Here is a 26,613-nt window from a genome sequence, read left to right as displayed (position 1 = left end):
ATTTCTTGGAGTAGTTTAGTTGAACGGCCAACGACCGTATTAATATATTTCAAAATTGTGTTAATTTGATTGAACATCATATGGTCTTTCTACACGATGATTCAATGAATTGCCGTGACTCACTGAATTCCATCCTCACATCATTTGAAGTAGAATGTTTCACATACCTGTAAATGTGTATACGGTTAGAAATTTTTACCATAAATTCACGAAGAACGGTTGTTTCAAATTATCCAGGGATCTTCGAAATGTTATGATTATATTCGTAATTTTACGGGTGTTGATTTAATTTACTTTGAACATGAATCATCAATAATGATCTTAAATAAATAATTTAATAACTTTTCGAGGCTTTCTTTTTTTCTCCACGTACACGTTTACCTTGTTTACAACGTAACACAGAGCTTGGAAGTTGGGATACGGTGTAGTTTCCACGAAGCTTCAGTCATCAGAGATTACGAAAAACTCTTGGTTTATTTGTGGTGAATTCTTCGTTGAAAATTCCGTAAATTTACAGTGATATCTAAGAGTGTGTGCAACACTGGCCCGACATCATTCGCCTCTACGCCCCAGGCATCAAACTGGCATGAGATCGTTTGTTACACGTCTCCTAGGGACGCTAAGCGATCACCTTAATTTTCATGCTGAAATATTAAAAATAAAAGCTCGCCTATCCCACTTAGGCTCGTTTTACAATGACACGTATCTGCAGGAACATTTGACTATCGCGTCTGCTGCTTCTACAATGCATGGAAACATATTAAAATGGCAACCAATAAGATTGCATTTCAAAGTTATGAAATACTAATTTAATTTTAAAATATCTTTGCTTCAAAATAGTATGGACAGAATTTCATAAATAATAAAAATAAACGACAAAATAATAATAGAACACTGCATATACTTTTACTTTAAACAATTAAAAACGTATTTAAAACATAAATAAACATGGCTACCACCGCAGCCAAGTCCTCGGCTTCTATTGGTCGCACGGAGCAACGTAAACGGAAGAGCTGAGCATTGCCGAGCTAATCCACACGGCTCCGTCTCCGTCTGCGTGCTACTGTAGACACTCTGATCCTTGTCATTGTAGAACAGGCCTTACACGAATGTGTATATATTTATTCTCACTCGTTTTATTTAGTTTTTTTTTTGCTGTCCACATAATATATTAATGAAACTATCAGAGCTTTAGAAAAAAATAAACCACGCAATTTGAACACTGTTCAAGATATGCGCGTGGTGTCTGTTCACGAAAAGCATTTAAGAATACGCTGAGGGCGGATATGTAACTTGTTTCCAAATGTTGTTTTTAAACTGTATTTTTAGATGAGTGAAAATGACAACAAAAAAAAAGGCGTTATTTCAGGATAATGTTTAGGCGTGAAACATAATTTACAGATTCTTGAAAGCACTCGAAGGACTTGCATTAGCCTACACCTTTATCGTCATTTCTCCGCCATATAAAATTACGGTTACCGTTCATTTCTTATAGTTGCCCCATGCACGACGAGAAGACTGCGCGCCAGTTCAGAGCCAGATAACATGCCAGGAGCACCAGCGAGCGTCGCACCTATCATCCCGCCTCACCGATACAAACAGACCCCTGACTAGGCGATTGTCAGTTGCTGATCGTCCTCAAAGATGGCGCTGCGACAAAGCGCGCCGATGACGTCGGGGACTTGATCACTCCCACGGATGTGGCCTCAGACCCAGCAGTAGAGAAGTAGCAGATACTTGGGGTGGTATTTATATTCACGTCTTGAGCAATTCCTTCGTCAAGAAATTCTTATATGCATTCTTATTTAACATTTGTGTGCCATAGAGGTTGCTTGAGATGATCTCAAGTGATCGCAAACAAGACAATCTTGATGAAGACCATCTTATGATAGTCACATATTTCTTATTTATGAGAGGGCATTCTCCTGTCTCATAGTCGTTGCTTGAGAACACCATCGAAGAAGCATGTCTCATAGTCGCTGAGACCGTGCTTAAGAACACGAATAAGATCGTCTTTGCCAAGACCACTGCAGGCATGTCTCAAGCAATTGCTTGTTCTGATCGCAATGTAGAAAATGGCGGATTCTCGTGAACCTCGTATTTTTAAACTTAAATAAATCCTGTATGAAGTGCTGAAGCAATTTTATATGTATTTTAAATGAGTTTAGTGTTTGTTTGTGACCAGTGGTTACATTTTCAAGTGCTAAACAGACACGTTTATTTACGTATCGATCACAGAACGAGTACAATGGATGTGGAAAACGATGCGTTTAATGATGGTTGATGGTACATATCACAATCAGAAAATTTAATTCTACATTCGTGACACCCTAAATACATTAAAAATCATTTAAGAAAAAGTGGCATTACAATGTTGATATAACATAATTTTCCACAAAATCTCGTTAGAGGTTTCGTAGTGTAATGGTTAGGGAGATGGGTCTTGAGAACGCAATGCGAATGTTGTTCAAATCCTGGTACCGACAAATTTTTTTTTTATATATAGTTACAGTAAATGAAAAATGCAAATATAGCTTTAAGAGAAATTTTATTAGATTAATTTTTTAAAATCTAATTGTTATAATATATTTAAATTGATAGCTCAATTTAATGATTTGGTTATTTCATACTCAGTAGGCTTTGAGACATACTGTAGTCTATATATTTTACTTATAATACGATTAAATTATAGAATCACAAGTAACTTGAACAAGAAAAATTAACCTATTATATGAGGAAATTAATGTCTTATATTATTGATGAACAAACACTTTATAAAGGGGTTTACAAAATTTTAAGTTCCTTACTATGTACCCTTATCAGATTCGTTCAAACTTATTGCTATAATTCTAAACATACATTTTTTTTTTACTTAAATTAAAATTTTTATTTTACTGTGTATTTAAATCTGATATTTTTATTAAACTAACATTTACTGTACCTTATCCTGAAGCTGAAGCAGAGTGACATTTTCTCAACAAAAAAAGTTTTTCACTACCTGAAATATTTTTTTATAATTCTGTAAAGACAGGTAGCTTTTAAACAAGTAGTAATTCAGTATTAACAGTTCTGAAGATGCTAACTTCATTTTATTATTTTTTAAAAGGGTATTATTAAATCGTTAGATACATAATTTCTTAATGTTAAACTTGCACAGGAAAGACAAATGTCTATAAAGTTCTTAATTTCATTCATCTCAAGTGACACAAGCTGAGATGTACTAGAAGGTATGCATATTTGTGGTCGCAAAACATCAATTTTCCATGTGTGATTCAAGAGTATTAAAACAATAAACGAATTCCTCACATCAACGTACAAACGCACTTCGAATGTAGTGATATATACTCACTAAATCTTGTTACTATAAATAGCCTCAAATTCTGGGGTTTCAGTGCTTGGTGTGAATAGTACCAGAATATTTAACGAAAACAGTTCAATCGGCAAAGTTCGTGTATGCTCGTGTCTTTTCGGCTGTCTCAAGTAAGTGCTTCGTCAAGCCATAAGTACGGCAAACAAGCTCTTGCTTGAGCATGCAGTCTTCATGAAGCTCGTCTTGTTCGCGGACTATGAAACATGGAGATTGAAATCGCTGCCTTGAGATACAAGACCGTCTTCGTCAAGACGGTCTCAAGACATTGCTCAAGATGCGACTATAAATACCAGCCTTAGTCTACAAGAGCCTTCGGTCAGCATTCAAAATCTCGAAGTATTTATAAATTAACGGTGAGCCAACGCGCGGAGCGCTGCATGCCGTCTGGACCACAGAGTAAGTAAACTACTATAGTTTGTTTCACGCTTAGATTGCAGTACAGAACACTGTTGCCAGATTGATACTACCCGGGTTGTTAAAATTAAAAAGACTTATTTTGTATACAATCGTTAATCGTAATAAGTTTTAATATGTATTTTAAATTATACTATTTCTCGATTTTTCTAATAATATAAAATGGGTCTACTGACAGAATTTTTACAGTTGTGGTCATTCTGTCAGAAAATAATTAAATGCTAAACACCGATTATTATTTCACAAGAGAAACTATTTTTAACAGTCAATCACTAGTCTATTAATAACAAAGCATTCCGTGAAAGTATGTGCAATGCTGAAAAGAGATAAACTTCTTAAAATTAAATGATATAAACAACATGTTAACAAAAACGGTTGAAACCGAGAAGACGTCTTTCAATTACATCTCATCAAAAATTAAAAAAAAATAGAAGTTATCATATTATGCTCTTGATGAAATACTCTAGGAAAATGTATTTCCACAATTCTCATTCCAGATATTACCTTACACATTACAATTTTTCCGATACATTAAAAACATTTTCATTACATTAAAAAGTCGTGTCTGAAACTTTTGCGCTCTATGGCGTGCATCTGGCAACAGAGCACACTGCAACAAGGACAGCGCTAACGGCAGACATCGTGCATTGGAAAGAGAAAGTAAATGCCCACTGCCATTTAAGGATGAGATGCACTATATTACAGAGTTGACACTAAAGGAATCTTCACAATTTTTCTTCATACATGCACTACAAGATCGCAAGCTTGACAAACATAATTTTTTTTCATACTATTAATTTACAATAAACGGGTTGCCAATCAATAAATTGTGTGTGTTATTCATTAAGTAAATGTTTAACTCATATCCTTCTATTTTGGTGTACAATCTATACTAATATTATAAAGCTGAAGAGTTTGTTTGTTTGTTTGTTTGAACGCGCTAATCTCAGGAACCACTGGTCCGATTTGAAAAATTCTTTCAGTGTTGGATAGTACATTTATCGAGGAAGGCTATAGGCTATATTATATTATCAATAACATTAGGGATCCTTACTAAAAGTCCAATTTAGAATCAAATGCGTTGGAGGGGGTTAGTTACAACATGCAGTACACATACGAAGTGTGTGTTGACAATGCCGCAGGCGCTAGAAGTTGCCACACACTAGATGCCTTATCATTCTTAATTTTCCCATACAAGTAAAAAACACCCGTGTGATATTAACAACGAAGCAATCAGTACCCTCATATAGAATACATAGAGATTGTGTGAGGTATGTATGTAGATATAAAGAGATAAATACAGATAGAGAGATACATAGATATATAGGACTATAGATGTAGATAGAGATAAATATATATTTAGAGACATGGATAGATTATTTGTATATGTGTAACTACTTCAAATATATCACAAAACAAAACTGAATGAGGCATTGCAATGCATGCCGAGCATTAGCTAGATAATGGAATCTTTTCAATATTATTAATCCCTTATTTTTCAGTTTTTTTTTTCTATATTGCTTTATAGAGTCTAGATTACATACAACCAGGTAAATAACTATAAACTGGCAGAACAACGTCTGTTGGGATCTGAAAGTGATATAAATTATTTTGCACACTTGACATTCATATTAAGAAGACAATTACTAACTACATCTGATCTCTAAACAGTTCCCTTCACTCTGTGTTCAGCCCGGGCAACGCTAGGTACTGCAGCTAGTAAATAATAAAAATTTGTATAAAATATGACTGAATTATTTCGTTCGCATGTGAAGTAGCATACCTGCAATTTATGTACAGGACTTTGTTACATTCTTTTAGCTAATATAACGATGGGAGATTGAAGTAAAAGCATATCAAAGTTGTTTGGTATTCTGTATTTGTAGTATAACACACATATAACATATCAAAGTCACGCATATTTAACAGCCAACTTGACACACGTTGTTAAGTTGCATGACTTGCGGGGAACAACACCCACCCCCCCATTAATCACGCCGAGATGGAGAACGTAAATGCATGTAAATACGTTTATAATTGGAATATTAAAAAAACAAGTGTGCTTCAGAAATAACACTTAGATATTGGTCATTTCTTAAAGTGTGCTTAAAACTACAGATGAATGATTGTTTTACATTTTCAATAGTTGCGACAGGTAATGCACTGAAAATGTAAAATATTCATGTACATATACACTTCATTATTGAATTAATTATTTAATAAGGGTTTCAACATTTCTTAAGATTTCACAAATATTTTATTTTTTAGATTTAATAATTTTAAGCCTTATACATTGTCTAATGAAATATTCTAAGTTAATAGTGATGGACTGCAGCAGTTTGTTTAGTTATTGAGAATGATCGCAACTGTAGTGATAGTCATTATACACTATTTTATAGTATTTAAGAAAATTTATTAAAGTCTCAAGAGTTATAGTACAAGTGGTTAATTATAATTGTGTATCACACTTCTTCATGCTCTGAATTCATGCCAGGATTAAAATGTAATTTTGCCTTCAATGCTTTTAAAACCATCAAATAAACACTTAATTATTTGATGAAAACTTAAGTATTAACGACATTTATATTATTGATTCAATTAAAATAACCGTAATAAATACAAAATTATGGAAGTAAACCGCCCCCTTTCAATTAATTTGTGTTACAGAACATCGATTTTTTTCTGTGTATAAAACTTAAGGAGTACAAGAATAAAAAGGATCAGTAAAACTCCGAGAATATACCACCATATCATGGGCTCGTTTCTCAGTTAAGAGCATTTTATTTAATTTATTAAAAATGCAAGATCAGTTAATTCTGTAAAAGTTTCCATGTAGATATTGTATAAGTAATTTTATATAACAATACATTACAACATATAACAATAAAATAATTTCTTTGATAAATCCGTGTATTTTATTATGTCTATATTGCATATAGCTTGATCTTCTAGTTGGAAAAAAAAATCTCGAAAATATATAGGACTTTATTTGCTTGCTTTGAAATCGAGAAGCAAATAAGCAAAATATAGCGTAATATTTATCAGCGGGCATTACAAACGAACACTTTAAATAATTCACGTGAAAATTGATCAGTGCAATCTGCATAGTAAAGAGTCGCTGACGCAGCTGGCATTATAATTATTTTGTTTCCATTATTTCGTGTTTTTGAACATGATTTTAAATAAATTCATAGTAAACCACATTTTTTTTATATATTTTTTTATTCTGCTAAACAAATCCTTATTTAATGTTTTTTTTTAAACTTAAAGGCAAATTTTTATGTCAGGTTTAAAAGCATGAACTCATGCTTTGGATTAACCGTTCAAATGTAACCTTCGCCTTTATGTTCTTTATTTTTATTCAATCATTTATAAAAACACTAAAGATTAGGTTTTCCTAAAACCATGCATAAAACTGGATTATATACCTATGTCTTTTTGAGAAAACATAATAATTTTTAATTTAATAAATGATATACTAAAAATAATTTAATTTTAATGAAGGCTAAATACTAATGGTTAATTTAAAACTGTGCCACACATGATTACGTGCTTTCAGTACATGACAGGACTGACAAAATTTGGTCTTTAAGTTCATAAAAAATATCAAATTAAGACATGTTTAGTATGAAAAGCTTGTAATAAACAACTCAATATGTGTATACTGTGCAAACACAAAACATTAGAAGCAAAATAATTTGTGATACTACCCTCTGAAAGAGAACGTGCTGTCTGGTGGAACAAGACTATACTGTAGACCATGTTCTATAATCTCTGTCTCTCTCTCCTCCCCCCTTAATACCTACAGTAAAAACTAACGGCAGACTGGTAGCTTCTTTCAGTTGACGTGACCTAGCAGGCTCGAGGTGGCCTTGTCAGGTTTCCGCCCCTGTACACGCCTCTATTCTGGAGTATATTGGAGCGATGCGATTGAGGCATTATTGGGGGGGGGGGGGGGGGGGTTACTCAGTGAGGGAAGAAAGGGTTCTCTTGCGAGCGGATCGAAGATTCCATCTTCCCTTTCAGGAGACGAGGAAAAGTTTGGTTTAAGGCCTCATTGACAACCAGGTCATTACTGGCCAGTAACACTATCAAAATATTTTTTCTCCAAATATATTTGACGAAAAAATGTTGGTGGCGTAGTTATGACGAAATATTGCTTTATAAAATAAAGTTGGTCATATAACCTCACACATTTTCAAAATCTCACCACACCATAAAATTTTATTTTTGTACTAAGTCATTTTAAACATTTTATTTATAGTTTTTTTTAATTAACAAAATGCATCACGGTGTTGTGAACTTTTTAAAATTTTAATGCCTTTTTTAACTATCCATAATTCTCTATTTTATATTACATTTATAATAAACTGAATGCTCTACAATAGTAAAAACATATAGACACTAAAAAGCTTCATTTAAATTACCATAAAAATCATTCCATTAATTTTAACATTATTTTAATTATTTTATCTTTATAACCCCTTTAATCTGCAATTATATTCATCACGCAAGCCATTTCTTACTTTAAAAAAATTTGACGGAAACTCGAGGTATCCAAACTTGTCAAACACACATGGCTGCGCTAGTGAAATCTGCGGCATTGTCGTAAACTTCAAAAATTATTTGGCCAAACGTTATTGGATGGTGTCTCTGAAGCGAAGGTTAAACGATGGGCCGGGGAAATCAAAAAATACAACACAACACAATACAAGTCAAGAAAACTGGGAAAGGATTGGGCCATAGGCTAAATGTTAGAAACCATCCTGCGTTTGCCAGGAAGGTTGTTTTGGCCGCGATACGAGCCCTCGCCCTCCGGACGCTAGACATAACATTAATTTAAAACCGTTTCGACGAATTCCGACAGAGATCAAGGAGAGCGAAGCCATACACGGCGTGGCGCAGAAGCAACTCCGCGCAGCCATCGCCGACTGCAAAAGGGCTATCACCACCACCATGACAGACCCAAGGGCCGACTGCAACTTGGCTATCACCACCACCACGACAGATCCAAGGGCCGACTGCAACTGGCTATCACCACCACCACAACAGATCCAAGGGCCGACTGCAAAAGGGCTATCACCACCACCACGACATACCCAAGGGCCGACTGAAACTGGGCTGTCACCACCACGACAGACCCAAGGGCCGACTACAACTGGGCTGTCACCACCACCACGATAGATCCAAGGGCCGACTGCAACTGGGATATCACCACCACCACGACAGACCCAAGGGCCGACTGAAACTGGGCTGTCACCACCACGACAGACCCAAGGGCCGACTACAACTGGGCTGTCACCACCACCACGACAGATCCAAGGGCCGACTGCAACTGGGATATCACCACCACCACGACAGACCCAAGGGCCGACTGCAACTGGGCTGTCACCACCACCACGACAGATCCAAGGGCCGACTGCAACTGGGATATCACCACCACCACGACAGACCCAAGGGCTGACTGCAACTGGGCTATCAACACCACTACGACAGACCCAAGAGCCGACTACAACTGGGCTTTCACCACCACCACGACAGATTCAAGGGCCTACTGCAACATATGCTCAACAAGATGAAAGTGTTTGTATCAAGTATTTACAGACTAATTTCAGTCTTTAAGAAAAATCATATTAACAAACATATAGTTCCTGTTTGTTTTAATAAATGTCATAAAAATATATTTCTAAGGTTTTGGAAACTTATAGTATTAACTGTTTAGTGAATTTTAACAAGATGGTCAGTATTTTAATAATATGATATAGCGTCTACACGTCAAATTTAAGTGGAATATAAGCTAAATTATATAAAATATGTTATTCATTCAATCAGTAGAATTTTTTTCTTAATTAAGGAATAAATTAGGTGCTTCAATCAAATTATACATTGTGCCGGAAATTAGGCATTTCGTCACCTTTTTTTAATTTTTTTATAATTTTAAAATTTTTTGGGAATTCTTTTTTTAAAATTTATCTGGTTGTTAAGGGGATTTACTTTTTGTTAGGCAGGTGTACGCCACGTATTTAAACTTTGTGCCAGTGGACCGAAGCCCCTTCCCAGGGGGCCAATCTGATATTTTGCTGTCTAATGTGGACATGGTCAGCCCGGTTGAAATTTCTCTCGCCTGCAGTCACGTCCCGAGTTTGTAATATTATTTCTCTTCATGACCAAAATCGCATAGAGCAGCTTCTGGCCTGCGAGCTGCTTCTTCTTAGAGGGCTGCTGAGAATAGCAAGTCTCGTCACAAAGTAGTCTCCAGTGGACCGACGTTCTCAAGCTAGTGGCGTTTTCTGTCCCCCCCCTCCCCTTCCTCTCTCTCCACCTCACTTTAGTTCTGAGAAATCAAGCTAGGAGCAGTGACCTGACGGGACGATGGCCTAATTCAAGGACCTTCTCCCTGGTCCGACAGAGACGTCCCCGACATCTAGCAGAGGATAAAGTAACCGCGGGCCTGGTCGCCAGCGTGCAGAGCTCACCCTCGTGACACCTGGTGGCAAGTCAGATCACCGTCTCAGTTAGTTCCCCTTTACGCCGCTAGAGAGCAGCGCCGCGGTGCCATATGGCACTATGCTTTCTTCTCGCGGCCTGTAGAAGTCGATTGTTTGTTGCCTTCTGTTCTGGGCGGTAGAGAACGCGCATGTCGTGTTCTTGTCACGCCCGCCTCGGACATCTCTTCATGTTTTCGGCCATGAGCCGAACCTTCCCCCTCCTCCCTAGGGCTTTAGCGCCCGATTTAATTAGAAGCTTTGACCGCCATCGCGGTCACTTAGTTCTCCGATCTCGGCTACTGACCACGTCTTCTCGGCGTCCTCTGTGCTAAGAGGCTTTTCGCGGCAACGGCGAATTCGTGTGCACAAGAATGTAGTCAGCTTGCTTTAGGGATGTGATCCCAGTGGTACAGTAGCCAATCAGATGTAGTATTTAGAAGGTCATGTTTAGTTACATTTTATTATTTTTTTACCTTCCTAAAAATTTTAGTTTCTTCCGCAGATCCGCGAATTCTCGGTACGCGTCATCCTGATGTCGGCGCGAGACACCTCGCGAGCCCTGATTTCACACCCTGTTTGGTGAGTAATCCAACTTTTTTTTCTTCCCCGAATTTCCGTTTGTTGGCCTTTCGCGCCGACTGTGCATGACTGTCTGGACGCAGGTCTAATTCGTTTTGAATTTGACATGTGTTTCAGACAGGGTCAAAGTTTCCGGGGAGAGAAATTGCTCCCCGCATGATCTTCGGGACCTGCTGCTGATTTCCCCCTTTAGAAGAGTTTTCCTCTCGGTCCGACGTCACCCTGGGAAGACCCGGGTGATATAAGCTATGTATATATTCCACTTGCATCGAATCAACTAAATTCACTAACAAGATACCAGCGAGCAGGGCTTTAAGAAAGTAATCTTCAGGGACATGTAAAATCAAGGAAACTCATGTATATGTAATCATTGGGAGAATCAAATTTTGGTGCAATTTTTTAAATTTTTGTTTATGTAATCATTTATTTGTTAAGGTGTAATATGTGTGGTTTAAAATAATCCCGGGGCGCCCCCATAACTTTGTTACTTACTAAGATCTTTATTGTCATGTTGAAGTAATGCGAAAACAAAATCTCTTAATAATAAACCAGGAAAACCTATAGACCAAGCTACCGATGTAGTGTATTTATTTATCAAATACCTTCTTTATTTTATCGATCCACGAACTCCCCAAGTTACTAGTGTGCAGGGAGTGTGAATTTTGTCTTGTGCACCACCTCGTGCCCCCTCTGGTAATTATCTTTAATTTTCTTAGTATTTTGCCCAGCAGTTTCCCAGGACTTTTTATTAAAATAAAATAATTTTATTTTGAGGCACGAGGGGCGTTACAACATAATTACATCGGCAACCGAGGCAAAATATTATTTTATTTTGAACAAAGGAAAAAGAAAAATTACAATTCCATTGTTATTATTAAGCCATAATTTTTATGGTTGTAATGATTTTGTAGTACTCTTTGCAATTGGAATAGTGCCAGTGATTGAAAATCGACATTAATGCCCACTAACTGATAACTTAAACCATCTAAACGACGAGTTATTCAATCGGAACCATAACTGCCATGCCTGGTATTGGAAAATACTTATTTCGCTCGTCGCTAGCTGCTATCCGCGTTAAATAGTGGCAAGCCACGTTTACTATTAAGGCCACGAATTATAGCGGCGGGAGAAGAAAATAGGAGTGAGATTCACTTCGAGAAATTTTGATATTGGAAAAGCGAATATTTAATTTATCAGGCTCAGCAATATTTTAAAGTATTCTACTTTAAATTTTGTGTTTGAGTTTCGTATTATAAGTTAGTTTCCATAGAGAACATATGGATTTGCTCCTTACCAAGGTTAGACGTTTACCATCACTGGCGAGTACTGATAAACTCTCTCGCATTTTTTTTTGTGTACGGAACAGAAATATTCAGCAATGTTAGAGATATATTATTATTTTTTTCATTTACATGAAAACAACTGTATCACTACAAAATAATGTTCGCAGTAATAATGGGTTTGGATTATTCCACTGGCTTTTATGCTTTGTATTTTCCCAGTACCCCCTATATAGGCCAGTCAATATGAGGCAAAGTTAGCACTTTTTACCAGCAGACCTGCAAACTTGATATAAGGGTAATTCGAGGTCGCTGAATCGAATGGTGTTAATTTTTTTCTTGAAATTGGACGTGAAGTTTTTGTAGAAAAAGGGTTAAAAATTGGTTGTGATTCAGTTTTTATCATAATCTAGGTGTTTAAACGAAAAAAGTTTCAAACAAAAGTTGTGGAGAATCAAAAAATATATAACAAAGGTTCCCAGGTCCATCTTCGTATTTGCAAACATAAGCGAGAAATATTGGAGAGAAAGTAGTAAAGCGTAATTGTAAAAGTGGGGCCAGTGTGCGTGCGAGTGTACGTGTGAACTAAACACAAACGAAGGATCTTCGGCTATTCTCGGGTCTCTCCGTCATGACTAGGGAGTGGGAGTGAGAGACGAAACCGTTTGAGTCGGTGCTCGCTGGCGGCGGAAGGCGGTCCTGCGGAGTTTGCTCCGAGCCTTGGCCGAGGACGGACGCGTCAAGCGGAGTTGCGAGATTCCAGGAACAGCCTGTTTACTCGCACACATGCCAGGTGGTATTCCCAGGTTTTTCTAAGAAGTGTAAGCGTGCAAAACAACCCGGGTTGTAGCTAACCCTACAGCCTAGCCACAACCCGGCTTAATACCGGGTGCGTGGTCAGTGGGTGTTAGTGCGTTGTAGGGTGTAACTAGCGACATGACTGATCAGTTAAGTGACGAGCAGGTGATGCAGGAGTGCATCGATGTGCCCCTGCCGAGCGACGACGAAACCAAAATGTCTAGCGACGACGGCTTTACAACAGTCGTCTCATAAAACCAAAAAACGGGAGGAAAGGACGAAAGACTGCGCCCCCCACTGACGAACCCCGCGATTGCCAGGCAGCAGGCCGAGCGACTTCGCAAGCAGCCCGTCAGAAGGGCAAACAACTCGACCAGTCAAACGGCCGCCAACACGCCCGCAGGTTCGAGCCCTGCCCCGCCAAACCCTGCCCCTCAGGCAAAGAAAATGCAGGTGAAACCCCTGTATGTATTCGTGGATTCTGGCCACAGCTACCCGGCCATTAAAACAGTGCTGGATGCAGCACTGCAGGAGCGCTGGTCGTGCGTCAGTCGCGGCCATGACCAGCTCATGATTCACACTGCCACCGTGGAGGAGTACCACAGGGCAGTGCGTGCACTGGAGCAGGCCGGAGTGCAACACTCTGTGCTGCTGCAACGGGACGAGATCCCGAACAAGTTTGTGTTTTGTCGAGTGCATAGCAGCACCGACAAACAATTCATTCAGGCTGAGTTCGCCGCAATGGGGCTTCCAGTGCAGAACTTCTGGTTTCTGTACAACAGGCAGACAAGGCAACCTATAAATAAGTTAGTTGTAGAGCTCCCGAAGGCCGTAAATCCAGAAAGGATTTACGACCTGAAGTCATTCGGAGGCCTCAGCATTCGTGTTGAGGACTATCGACACCCCAAAGGCCCCCTCCAATGTGGCAACTGTCAGAGGTTTGGCCACCCCGCAAAAGGCTGCAGAGCCTCCCCTGTGTGCCGATGGTGCAGCCAAGGGCACAAAACCGAGGTTTGCCCCCAGGGAGGTGACAGGACGAAGGCAAAGTGCGCGCGATGTGAAGGCCCGCATTGCGCCAATTACAGAGGCTGCATGGCCTACAAGAGGGAGAACTGGCGTCACCTCCCGCAACAGGAGCGGAAAGACAGAGAGCTGCAGTCCAAACGCGCAGTGCGTGAAAACAAGCGAGCAGCTGCCGCAGCTCAAGTCCGCCCGCCCCCACAACAAGCCGGCCCCTCAGGCTACTGCCCCCAGCCCCCAAGGCAGCCGTGGCGAGCCCCGAGCTACCCCGCCCCCCCGCAATGGCAGAGCCCTAACCAATATGCATTGCTGAGCGATAGGCATGAACTGGAGTATCCTGTCTTGGCAAACCCACCCAGGCCTAGAGGCCAGCCCCTGCCCCAGAGGCCCCCGAAGAAACACCATTCGGGTCACAAAAACGGCAAAGGCCGGGCACATGGTCAGGTGACGGATCAGCCAGGTACTAAGGCGCCACCCAACTCCACCCCTCCCCCCAGTGATTCCAAGAAAGTCGCGCAACAACAAGCCAGCCCGTTGCAGACAGACTCACCAACAGAATTGCCAACTGCTTCACCGCAGTTAAAACCCTTGGAGAATCCAGCGATGGGCGCGAGTGACTTTCTGAAGCTCGTGGGCCAATCGGATGCCATTGCACAGAACCCTAACCTGGCACACGTCCTGGAACCAATGTGCATTTTAATGGCTATTTGGTGTAATCCGTCCAAGTCAATAGAGGACAAAATAAAAGCCACCACAGGCTTCGTGACAGCATTAGCGGCCAGCTTTAATGCCGCACACCCTTAATTTAGGTTCTGCCATTAATACTACCCCCGTTGACAGTAGATTAAGTACCATCCTTTACTGGAATGCACGAAGAATTAGAAATAAAATAATCGAATTTACCGATCATTTAATTAAACATAATATTAGAATCGCGGCGATAAACGAAACACACTTAATTCCAGCAGATCGTCTAACTATCTTAAATTACACTATTTATAGGCGCGACCGCGATACCAGAAGTGGAGGGGTTGCCCTACTAATCCACAGAAGTATACAACATAGTGAATTTCATTTACCTGAATTTAATAAATTAGAAGCTGTTGCAATTACTTTTAAAGTCAATAAACAACAAATAGTGCTTATTTCGATTGTATGCACCACCGGGGAGGTCACTAACTGAAAACGAGCTGGACATCTTATATGGCTCAGCTCCCACATTTCTAGCAGTCGGCGATATTAATGCCAAGCATAAAGACTGGAACTGTCGGAGCAATACAGCCAATGGCCTACTGCTGCAAAGACACGAGTCTAACAAAAATTATCAAGTACATGCTCCCTCAGAGCCCACTCACGATAGCGGAGTACTAAGGCACAACCCCGATATTTTAGATATTGCATTAAATAAGAGAGTTCAAACGGGATTCGAACGAAATGTCGTCTGATCACTTTCCAGTACATCTACTATTCGATGACGTGGACACTGACATCAGTCCTCCGAGAAAAATTAAAGACTACAAGAAAGCTGACTCGAGAGGCTTTCAGACGTATTTAGTCGATAATTTGCCTGCAGCCGATGCTGCCAACTTCGAAACGAAAGATAACATCGAATCAGCAGTCACTGAACTTACAGTTAAAATTCAAACTGCAATTAACTCGTGCATCCCAGAAAAGGTGGTTAGATTTAAGCAAGATGTACTGCCGGTGTATATTAGGGATTTAATTTCTCAGAAAAATAGATTAAGGCGCAAATATACTCAACGTAGGCAGCGCGACATTAAAGCGAGAATTAATGAATTACAGAAAATAATTTCCGATGAAATAACTCTATGGAGGAGCAGCCAATGGGAGACGAAAGTCTCTCAGCTACAGGTGCAAGATGGTAGCACCTGGAGTATGACAAAGCGATTCCTTCATAAGATAGATAAAATACCTCCGCTACAAACTCGCACTGGGTTCGCTTTTACACCGACAGACAAGGCACAAGCCTTCGCGAATACCCTTGAATTAGCCTTTCAACCTAATATCGAACCCTGTGACCCGCAATTTAATGCCGGAATATACAGAGACCTTACAATTAAACTTAATCAGCCTTTAACTTCAAAACCTTACTTAACTCAATCTCAGGAAGTTAAACAGGCTATCAGGCGTATGAAACCACGTAAGGCACCGGGAAACGATGGCATTCAGGCAGTAGTCCTTAAGAAACTGCCCGACGAAATTTTGGAATACCTAGCTCAATTAATAAATGGAATACGTAAACTACAGTATTTTCCATTGCAGTGGAAAGAAGCGAATGTGATAGTTTTTCATAAATCCGGAAAAGATAAGACACTGCCCCAAAATTATAGGCCCATTAGTCTGCTGAGTACATTGTCAAAAGTAATCGAATGCATAATTCTGCAGCGACTAAATGCTCACATTAAAGAAAATAACGTACTGCCGGACGAACAATTTGGTTTTCGCAGCGCGCATTCAACAACGCATCAACTGGTCCGTTTGACAGAACAAATAATAACTGCGTTCAATCAGAATAGCTATAATCTCGCAGCGTTTTTGGACATAGAAAAAGCCTTTGATAGAGTACTTCATGAAGGCTTAATTTATAAATTATATAAAACTGGCTTCCCCGATTGTTATATTAAATTACTGGTCTCGTATTTAGAAAATCGATCGTTTAGAGTCACGACAGAAGGAGCACTGTCCGATTTAAAAATAATTAAAGCAGGAGTCCCACAAGGCAGCATTTTGGGGCCGGTTTTATTCAATATTTATATCCATGATATGCCTAAGCCCGCACACCGATCAGTTCAGTTTGGCTGCTACGCGGACGATACGGTATTGTTTAGCAGATCTAGTATTCTAGAACTCGCAGCAGACCGATTGCAAACCGCGTTAAATTCAATAGAAAAGTGGTGCACAAAATGGCGAATTAAGGTAAACCCTACTAAATCAGAAGCTATAGTTTTTACGCGTAAACATCTCCCGCCACTCGAAGATAGACCACGACTAACACTTTTCAATGAGCAAATTCCTCACAAAAATGTTGTTAAATATTTAGGCGTGCACACGGATAGGAAACTACTATGGCGCGATCACATAGAGGCGAAAAGAAAAACAGCTTTCACTAGGCTCATGGCCCTCTACCCCGTCATGAGCAGACGTTTAGGTAGCTCTGTTAAAAACGGAATAATAATTTATAACGCACTAATAAAACCAATAATCACGTATGCAGCGCCGGTGTGGGCAACAGCAGCGGAATCTCACTTAATCAAGCTACAGAGAATTCAGAATAAGAGTATTCGTATTGCGACAGATGCGCCTGTGTATTGCCCCGTAAGGGCTATGCACAGAGAGCTCAAACTCGAACTTTTAAAACATGTTTATTTCCGAACTGCGCCAAAATTCTATGATAAATGTGCCATAAGCAGAAACCCATATATTTCATCACTGGGCGAACAAGATCCAGAGTTGCATGGAAAATATAAAATGCCAAATTCAATCTTGGCTCACAGACCTCCGTAGTGTGCTGTGGCTGGCTGAGCGATCGGCCAATCAGTCTCCCGCGAGTTGAAACTTAAATTATAGACATTAATGAATAATTAGCTAATTCAAAATGGTCCGAAGCACGCAGGTGTAGGTTTGGCTCCCGGGAGTTCCACTGCCTGTGCTGATAGGGCTGACTCCCTATGTCCGATGGGCATGGCCCGCCTGGCAGGCTTCACCTCCAGTGCCGGTTGTGCCTGAAAGACATGGGATTTTGAATTGCAAGCTTGCAACAAATGCCAGAATGCGAATAGGTCTTGACTTAATTCACCTGTAACTTTATACACCGACAGTTCCTCTATATTTAACTAGTAGTATAGTAGTAGATATTAGAGATTTGTAAATTAGTAATAAGTCCTAGATACTAAGTAATAGTCATCAAAAATATATATTTCTAAAATAATAATTTAAAAAAAAACTAAAAAAATAATAATAAAATAACTATAATAAAAAATAATATTTATCGTTATTATTTTAGTTTTATCTTAAGCACTGCACGTCCATCCCTGAGTTGGGTGTTTGCATATTTCGTAACGAAATGCCTAGTTTGTAAGTCATTTATCTTTTTTCTGTTTTAGTTTCTTAGTTTTTTAGGTGCTGACTGGCGGCGGAGTGAGTGGTCAGTGCAACCACTCACCACCAGGGGCGCTTGCGTCCCTGGTCACTAAATCCAGTACTGGACAACTAGAAAAGCGGACCACGAGTCCAAGTGCCCAACCCCCGCATGGTAGACTCTTTTCTACTCTGTCCAACACTTCATCCAAACCATCCTCTATCTCCTGTAAATTCCTACACGTAATGCATGCCAATTTGCATCTCGCATTTATGTGCCCAGGGTTTTCCCTGTGTCTATGCAGGTTTTACCTGGGCCCAACCTATCTTTAGTTATAGTCTAGATTTAAGAGTGAGGGGAGTTAGTCATGGCGCCAATCGCTGCCATGGCTGGCCAATCCCCTCCTAGCACATGATGCATGCGACCCTCTCCTTGCATGGCTAGTCCCAGCATGACTAGGCGTATAGGCTTCGGCCTGAGACGCACTTAGGTCCCTCCCTAACCCGGACCCCTCCAAAATACACTTAGTTTTAGTTAGGTTAGGAAAAAAAAATCGAAACCGTTTGACCCCCCCCCCCCCTTTTTTATTATTATCTCACGCGTTAGCGAGTAATTTATGTCTTTGGCCGTCGAGTGTCAAGCGTTATATATATATATATATATATATATATATATTCTGGCTTTTCTGTGTGGCCAACTGTACAAGCCCCAAGATAATGGGTGCCACTCTAGTTAAAATATGTATTATATGTTATGTGGTCAACTGTAAATAATTATTGTTCTTCCGGGGTTTTGGCGCCTATTCTCTCCGCAGTAGATCTCAGGAACGCTGCTGCTGTATCGATTACCCAGACTGCTAATCCAGCTAGCACGTCACTGCATTGTATTACTGGCAGGAGAGTAATTATTAAAAATAATTTAGGTAGTGTTGTGTGACTAATGGAAATTTGCATTACCTATGACCCGGTCTGTTTTATACGTAACTGACCTTTACTGTAAATTAAATAGCAATAGCTGGAAAACATACGATTTTAATGGGTTCTTTGATATTGACGTGAAGTTACTGTTAACATGTAATTCAGCGAGAGGAACAACCAAAATAATTTACTGTGTATGTTATAATTTTGTTCAGACCTAGGTGTCAGTAATTAGATGTAAATGACGTCACAGGAACACATCGACTACCATGCTGGGTCTAGCTATAATCTGTCGGAGGCTTTAGGCTCTCTTCTTAGGACCTACAGGTGGTCTGCTGCGACTCTGGAACACTGGACGCTGGAAGCTGTAATTGGCGAACTACAGAAGATCTGATATCGCCGGGTGTCTGGCTGAAGAATCGACTTCCCTCTCGTCCTAAAAAGTCTGTTTTAATTTGGATCGGTCTCACCAAACGTCGTGGCCGATCGTAGCTGGCGCTGACATCAGTCGTCTGGAACCACTACGGGGACGAACGGGACCGACGCGGAAGTTGGCACTAGATGTCGCCGATACTCCCTATCTGAGACTTATTCAGTCCAGAACTATTCTCACAAATAATAGTGTGGAGAATTCTAGATAGCACACGACCGCGGATGACGCGAATCTTCAATTCCTCGGGCGGCAACCAAGGCTTTGGTTCGCCCCAGCCCGAGAAACGTCTTCCCGCTGCAAGATGGCGATGGCGTCTCCCTTCTTCTTCCTTCTTACTATTTATTTTCCGTCCCTAGCAACCAAGAAGCTATGGAAAAATTAACTGCATAGTGAAATAAAACTTGGATTTTAGCGTGAAAGAGTGCTGAACTAAGGCAAATGAATAAAGTTTCCAAAGAATAATGCTTAGATGACCCTGAAGTTAAAAGGTGTGTTGTCTCTGGCAATTAGATGTGTGATATATGTTAAACTTTGGCTGTCCTCTTTACAATAAAATCATTAAATACTTAAGATCGCCTTATGAAATATACAATTAATGTTACAATAATAATCAAAACAATAATAATATAACTGTAAACAGTTGTACTGGTTACAATATATATATAAATAAATATATATACATATACATACACACACACATATACACATATACATGCGTATAAGCGCGCCGTTTTTAAATCGAAGCATGATGCTCATGGCACGTCATTTTCTTATTTATTGTCAAAAATAGTAAACCATAAATAAATAAAAATAAAACAATATTTCATTTTAACAGAGATAAATAGTTTCAGAAACAATTTTTCTTCAGTCAAGAGTAAAAATAATGAAATAATTTTGTGCCAGGACATTAAATTAATTGATATAATTAATTTATATAAATTTATGCCTCACAAAAATTTATTTGTTCATAAAATTGAATGCGTATTATTTTAAAGATGAAATTTAAAATTTAATATTATTTATATTAAATTATGTATTTTATAAAATTTTATGTATATATTTTTGCTTTATGAAATATTTATTTGTATATCAAATTGAATACATATTTCCAAAATAAGAATTTTATGTCTATACATAAAATTTATTCAAAACATACAGTTAAAAAATTCTAATAACCTGGAATTGATTTTTTTTGTCTAGATATAATTTTAGTTCATTTTTATTATGGTATAAGAAAACATTAAAGCATATTTTTCAGCTTCAAAGTCGTTAAAATTGCAGGAAAAAAATTTAATGGACCACAAAATAATTGGAATTTAAATTCGTTGAATTAAAATTACTACGAATGCGCGCTATTTCTAATTAAATTTTAAATACGCCAATTATAATGATTCAATTAACTGAAATAAAATTTATATCGCAAGTAATTTTTATTGGGCCCACACAAAATATTCATTGCCAATTTTCACTGTTTGCATAATTAAAATATTTAAAATCTAACTATGTGCATTATTTTAGTTTACGAAATTCTGTTCAGAAATTAAAATTATGTACAAAATTATAATTCTAATAAAATTATATACATAATTTTAATTCTCACATTACAATTCGGGGCATTCAGTTGTGTTTATAATTTTAATTTGAGAATTAAAATTATTGAAAATATTATAAACACAAAAGAATGTTAGTCCTATGAACAAGGTGACCGATCAAAAACGGGGCGCTCCGGATTCGTGTATCGTATTGTGTTCCTTTCGTGTATAAATTGTTATTACGGTTGTAATTGTTACAATTTTTTTTTTTTTTTTGTAGAATTGTGTATTGAGCGGTAGGACGATTTGGAGCAGAAAATTTGTTTCAACGTCATATATCTCGGTTTGCAAACGTCTTGTGCTTTGTGAGTTTTGTATGCTGAATCTACACATTTCGAACGTTTTTTCTTCTTCAAAAACTATATCTAGGTAAGTTCAATACTCACATATATTATTTTCATATACAATTATAATTGTAATCGAAAGAACTCGGATATATTAGATACGCTTAGATTACACAGGCCTGCATTTTTCGAATTTTTGAAAATTGTCTCACATTTGGTGGCTGAACTTTATATTTTTAAGTGTGCTGAATCCAAATATGACCATGGTTTTTTTCCATCACGTAAGGTTTTCTTACAAAATGCAAATAAAAATTAGGAGAAATAATACAATTTTATAAATGATCAAGAAACTTCACTTTATTTTTATTTATCATAAAATTTATTGTTCATAAATCACTTAGAGCGCTTTTAACACCATTTACTGTATGATAGGACCAATTTGTATGTTTATTCGTCTTCATTATGCCTCATTCTCTTCTTTTTGAAGCTCCTTTTATGGCTTTCTCGTTTGTAGACTTTGTCCGGTAAGTCCCTCTTCAGCATCCAACAGTAGTCAGCAATCATAGTAATGTTCCATCGACCTTGATACCTCCTTTCCATTTCTTTCACGTCTTGGTGAAATCTTTCACCCTGTTCCTCACTCACAGCTCCTAGGTTTTGTGGGAAGTAGTCAAGATGGGAATTCAGGAAGTGAAGTTTTAAACTCATCGAACAACCCAGATGTTTCAGTTTAGTCAGCATATTCTCTACAATGAACATGTAGTTAGGGTCCTTATAATTTCCTAGAAACTTGGTTATTACCTCTTTCAAAGAAAGCCAAGCCTCTTTTTCTGTTATATTCATTTTCGTCTCAAACACGTCATCTTTCATCAACTTACGAATATCAGGGCCGACAAAAATGCCCTCTTTCAATTTCGCCTCAGACAATCCTGGAAACTTTTCTCCCAAGTATTTGAAACACGGGCTATCTTTTGGCAATGCTTTGACGAATTGCTTCATAATACCCAATTTAATGTGGAGTGGGGGCAGAAGAACTTTCTCTGGTTCGACAAGATTTTCTCTTAACACGTTTTTAACTCCTGGTATTAATGCTTCTCTTCTTGGCCACTCCTTTCTAATCCAATGTGAACTTTTGTCTCTACTGTCCCATTCACATATAAAGCATGGGAATTTTGTGTACCCTCCCTGCTGTCCCAGTAACATCGAGATCACTTTTAAATCTCCACAAATCGTCCACATATGTTCATTATAATTAATCTTTGACAATATCATTTCTAAATTTTCATAACGCTCTTTCAAGTAAACAGAGTGGGCTACTGGTACTGATGCATACTTATTACCATTGTGCAGAAGTACGCCTTTTAAACTTCTCTTTGACGAGTCAAGGAAAAGACGCCATTCATTGCTATTATACTCAATATTAAACATACCCATTAACGCTGTTATATTATGGCAGTAAACCAGTTCCTCATGCTGAGTGAAGAATGGAGTGAAATGTTTTTCACGGTTTCTGTACCAGTAGAAAGAAGTACCTGGAGCTAATAATTTTTTTTCTTTCAGTCGAGAAGATAGCAACTCAGCAGATTCTTTAGATAAACTTAAATCCCTGATCAAATCGTTCAATTCACATTGGGAAAACAGTTGAGGTTCACTTTGAGGTATATAGAATTCTTCATCACCTGAAACAGTGATTTCTTCTTCAGATGTTTCTGGTAGTGATATATCATCTAATGACTTTGGAGCAACGGGTACTGGAATATCTGGACCATGGGGAACAGGACGCATAGCACTCTGAATATTTGGATAAAAAATCTGTTTCTTATTAATCAAATTGTAACCTTGAATATCGCAAGAACAAAAATAGCAATCATCTGAATGATTACGAGGCTCTCTCCAGATCATGGGGATTCCAAATCGAAAAGATTTTTTCTTACCTTGGGTCCACTGACGAAGTTCTTCTACACAAATAGAACACACTTTATGTGGTGCCCACGATTTGTCTTGGTCCCCTAGCTTCATACCAAAATAGGCAAAATACGCTGTTTTCACAAAATCAGTAATATTTCTCTGTTGTTTTTTCACAATAAAACTTCCACAAATATAACAAAACTTATCAGGAGAAACACGACATCCTCTGGAGGTCATTTTATAAATAAATAAATAAGTCAGTGGTCAAAAAAACAAAAAAACACACACAAACAAAACCAAGAGCAAATTAGATTTTATACGACTGTAAGACCACGTTAACTGTGTCAACACCAAGGGAACCTTCTTCTTCTACCTTGATAGTTATGGCCTTGGGGGGTACCCGTTCAGCCAGAAATGAGCGTGTCCTTATACGAAGCTTTTTTTTTCTTTTATCATATCTTATCAATAAAATCTCTGTACAATTCGTCCATATTCGAATCATTATCATGCCCTAATCAATCAATTTGTAGCTTGTAAATAACACCCATGCCTTACCCGGGACTCGAACCCAGAACCCCTCGCACCGTAAGCCGGTGTGCATCCAACTACGCTACGGAGGTCGGCACACCAAGGGAAGAATGATAGAAGGAAAGTAAGAAGTGCTATGAACGAGAAGGACAGAACATGAAAAATCCTGTTAGAACCTGATTGAACATGTTCTTGGCTGTCTGGCGGCCAAGAACCTCTTCACCCTGGCTGCTCTCATTCCTCTACCGAAAGTCATCTTTATCACCTGCTCTTGAACTTTAATGCTTTTATACCAGAAATCTTTAAAACAATTAAAACTAATTATACCCCGCAATTATAATTATAAATATACAAAATCAGAAGACATTAGTGTATGCATTTACTCCTGAGGGGAAAATTGTAATATAACAATTGTACGGTAAGTATATTTTGTAAAAAAACTGTACGTGATGGACTTTTTAAAATATTTTTCCTGAATTGAGCACACTAAAATACTTAAGAATCACCCTTTAAATTCCAAACAATTTTTTCATCGCAGGCCTGTGTTATCTATAAATTTTCGGTTATTGATTAATTATTGTTTAGTTATTTATTATTATCCTTTTTTAATAATTCGGTTTCAATTAGTATTTATTATTGGTTAATAAATTCAAGAAATTAATTTTTTATCATTTAATAATTGTTAATCAATTAACTATTGATGAATAATTATTGTTTAATAATCTGTTGTCAGTTTATTAAATTTAAGTACTAAACATTATTTAATAATAGTTAATTTATTATTGATTAATATATTATTGTTTAAAAATTTATTAATTAATATAATTATAATTATAATAAATTATATTAAAATTTTCGGTTGTAAGGAATTAATTTTTCATTTCAAAATTTGCACGAAGTTGAACGTTCTATGAGCTATTTTTTGTTTATATTTTGGGAACGTGGATACATTTTGCTCCGCTTCTATTTTATACGTGTTTGACACGTGGTTCTCAAAACAATTGCTGTACGCACATGTTTTTATATTGTAGGCGGGACCTTTGTTTATTCTGTTATGTCTACAATATTCTAGCCTAGACATTTTATTATTCCTATTTCTTTTATTTAAGAAATCTTAAAGTTTACAAAAAAAAAACCTTTTAAAGATATGTTTAAATGTTTGGGTTGATCTTTTTTTAATGTATAAGCAAACTTATTAAGCGGACATTTAGATACAGTTGCGCTTATCTAAGCGAGTATAGTTTGAAACTCTTACAATATTACGTCTTAATTCTATTCTATATAAAGAGTAATAGAAAATAAATTAAAAATAATAATTAAAAAATATATTAAGGAAAGACTTGCCCAACAAAAATAAAAGTACAACGTTTATTGTTTGAACGCTAAGATAACTATGAAAGAACTCTATTGAGTTATAATTAACAATTTTTTAGTAACAGATGATGACTGACTACAAATTTTCAAATAATAAAAGATGAAATATTTAAAATTATTAATAAATAATTATAAATTACTCAACAATTATTAAAATGGTTTCGGAAACTATTAGTTTCTATTAAAATAAAATATTGTTGTATTTATATTTATTTATGGTTCACTATCTTTGAAAATAAATAAGAAAACGACGTGCCATAAGCATCACGATTCGATTTAAAAACGGAGCGTTATACGCCGATGTATATATAGATACTAGCTTTTACCCGCGGCTTCGCTCGCGTTATGTCCTTAAGTATCAAAGATCATTGCAAAGAAAAGAAAATAATACGGTAATTGTTTTTTATTGCTTAACTGGAATCATCAGTATTTAAAAATTCTAACATTCAATTTAGCTTAAAAAACTGAGAACATGCTTTATTGAAATATGTTTCACTATTAAAAAAATTAATCCTAACATTTTAAAAAGTTCAAAATATTAAAGTAAAATAAAAACAATAAAATTAATTAATATTCGGCCTCAATTGTGTGATCCGAAGCCTCGTTCCATTACATAGTCGAGGAGCATTTAGATTTTGTATAAGCGTAACTTGTACATTTAGTTTCATTTGAAGTTTATGTGAGGGTACACCCGAAAGTTCAAGTGAATTTAAAAACTCCGCAGGATATGAAGTGCTTTGTTCTTTATCCATGATTGTATCTATTGACAAATACTTACCCCTTCATTTCCCCTTGCACCTTTTTAAAAATATAAGTGTAGATTTTATTAACGATATATATTTATTTGGTGCCAATATTGCTCTTGCGTACAACCACCGATCACTATTCAAATTTTGCTGCAAGTCCGGGAAAACTTGAGTAATAATATCCACATCATTTTCACTAAATTACAAAATTCTCTTGAAAGTAAAATATAACCTTCAGCATCAATGTCCAAACAACAAACACCGAAGAAAATAGACACCTAACCTCAAAAATTTAAAATTTTTTAAGTATGCTTGGCGGTGACCGAAAAATAAAATTGAATAATAAATTGGTTACCGGTATTATATTATTATATTGGCGAATTATTTAATTTACTTATTGAAACGCCAGATGGCGTTAAATTTCATTCAAATTACTTAAACTTGCAGTCGGACGATCATACATGCAAAAATAATTTTTTTTGCCCTATATATATTTATATTTATATAAATATATATAAAGTGTCATATGTTCTTTACTATACCCTTGTAAATATGAGCACAAAATTTCATGATGATCGGTTGAGTAGTTTCTGCGTGAAAGCGTAACAAACAAACAAACAAACAAACAAACTCACATTCGTATCGATTTTTTTTTCCTAACCTAACTAAAACTAAGTGTATTTTGGAGGGGTCCGGGTTAGGGAGGGACCTAGGTGCGTCTCAGGCCGAAGCCTATACGCCTAGTCATGCTGGGATTAGCCATGCAAGGAGAGGGTCGCATGC

The 26,613-nt window shown here is 37.4% G+C and overlaps 1 protein-coding gene across 1 annotated transcript in view; it reads right to left on the bottom strand.

The window, feature by feature from the left end:
* Positions 1-26,613, bottom strand: part of LOC134540820 (protein nervous wreck) — a 303,303-nt gene that overhangs the window by 153,631 nt on the left and 123,059 nt on the right. The gene's annotated exons all lie outside the window — the stretch shown is intronic.

Source organism: Bacillus rossius, chromosome 1 (assembly GCF_032445375.1).
Source record: "Bacillus rossius redtenbacheri isolate Brsri chromosome 1, Brsri_v3, whole genome shotgun sequence".
Taxonomy (NCBI): Eukaryota; Metazoa; Arthropoda; class Insecta; order Phasmatodea; family Bacillidae; genus Bacillus; species Bacillus rossius.
The sequence above is the reverse complement of the archived record's forward strand: the minus strand, read 5'-3'. Positions and strand labels throughout refer to the sequence as shown.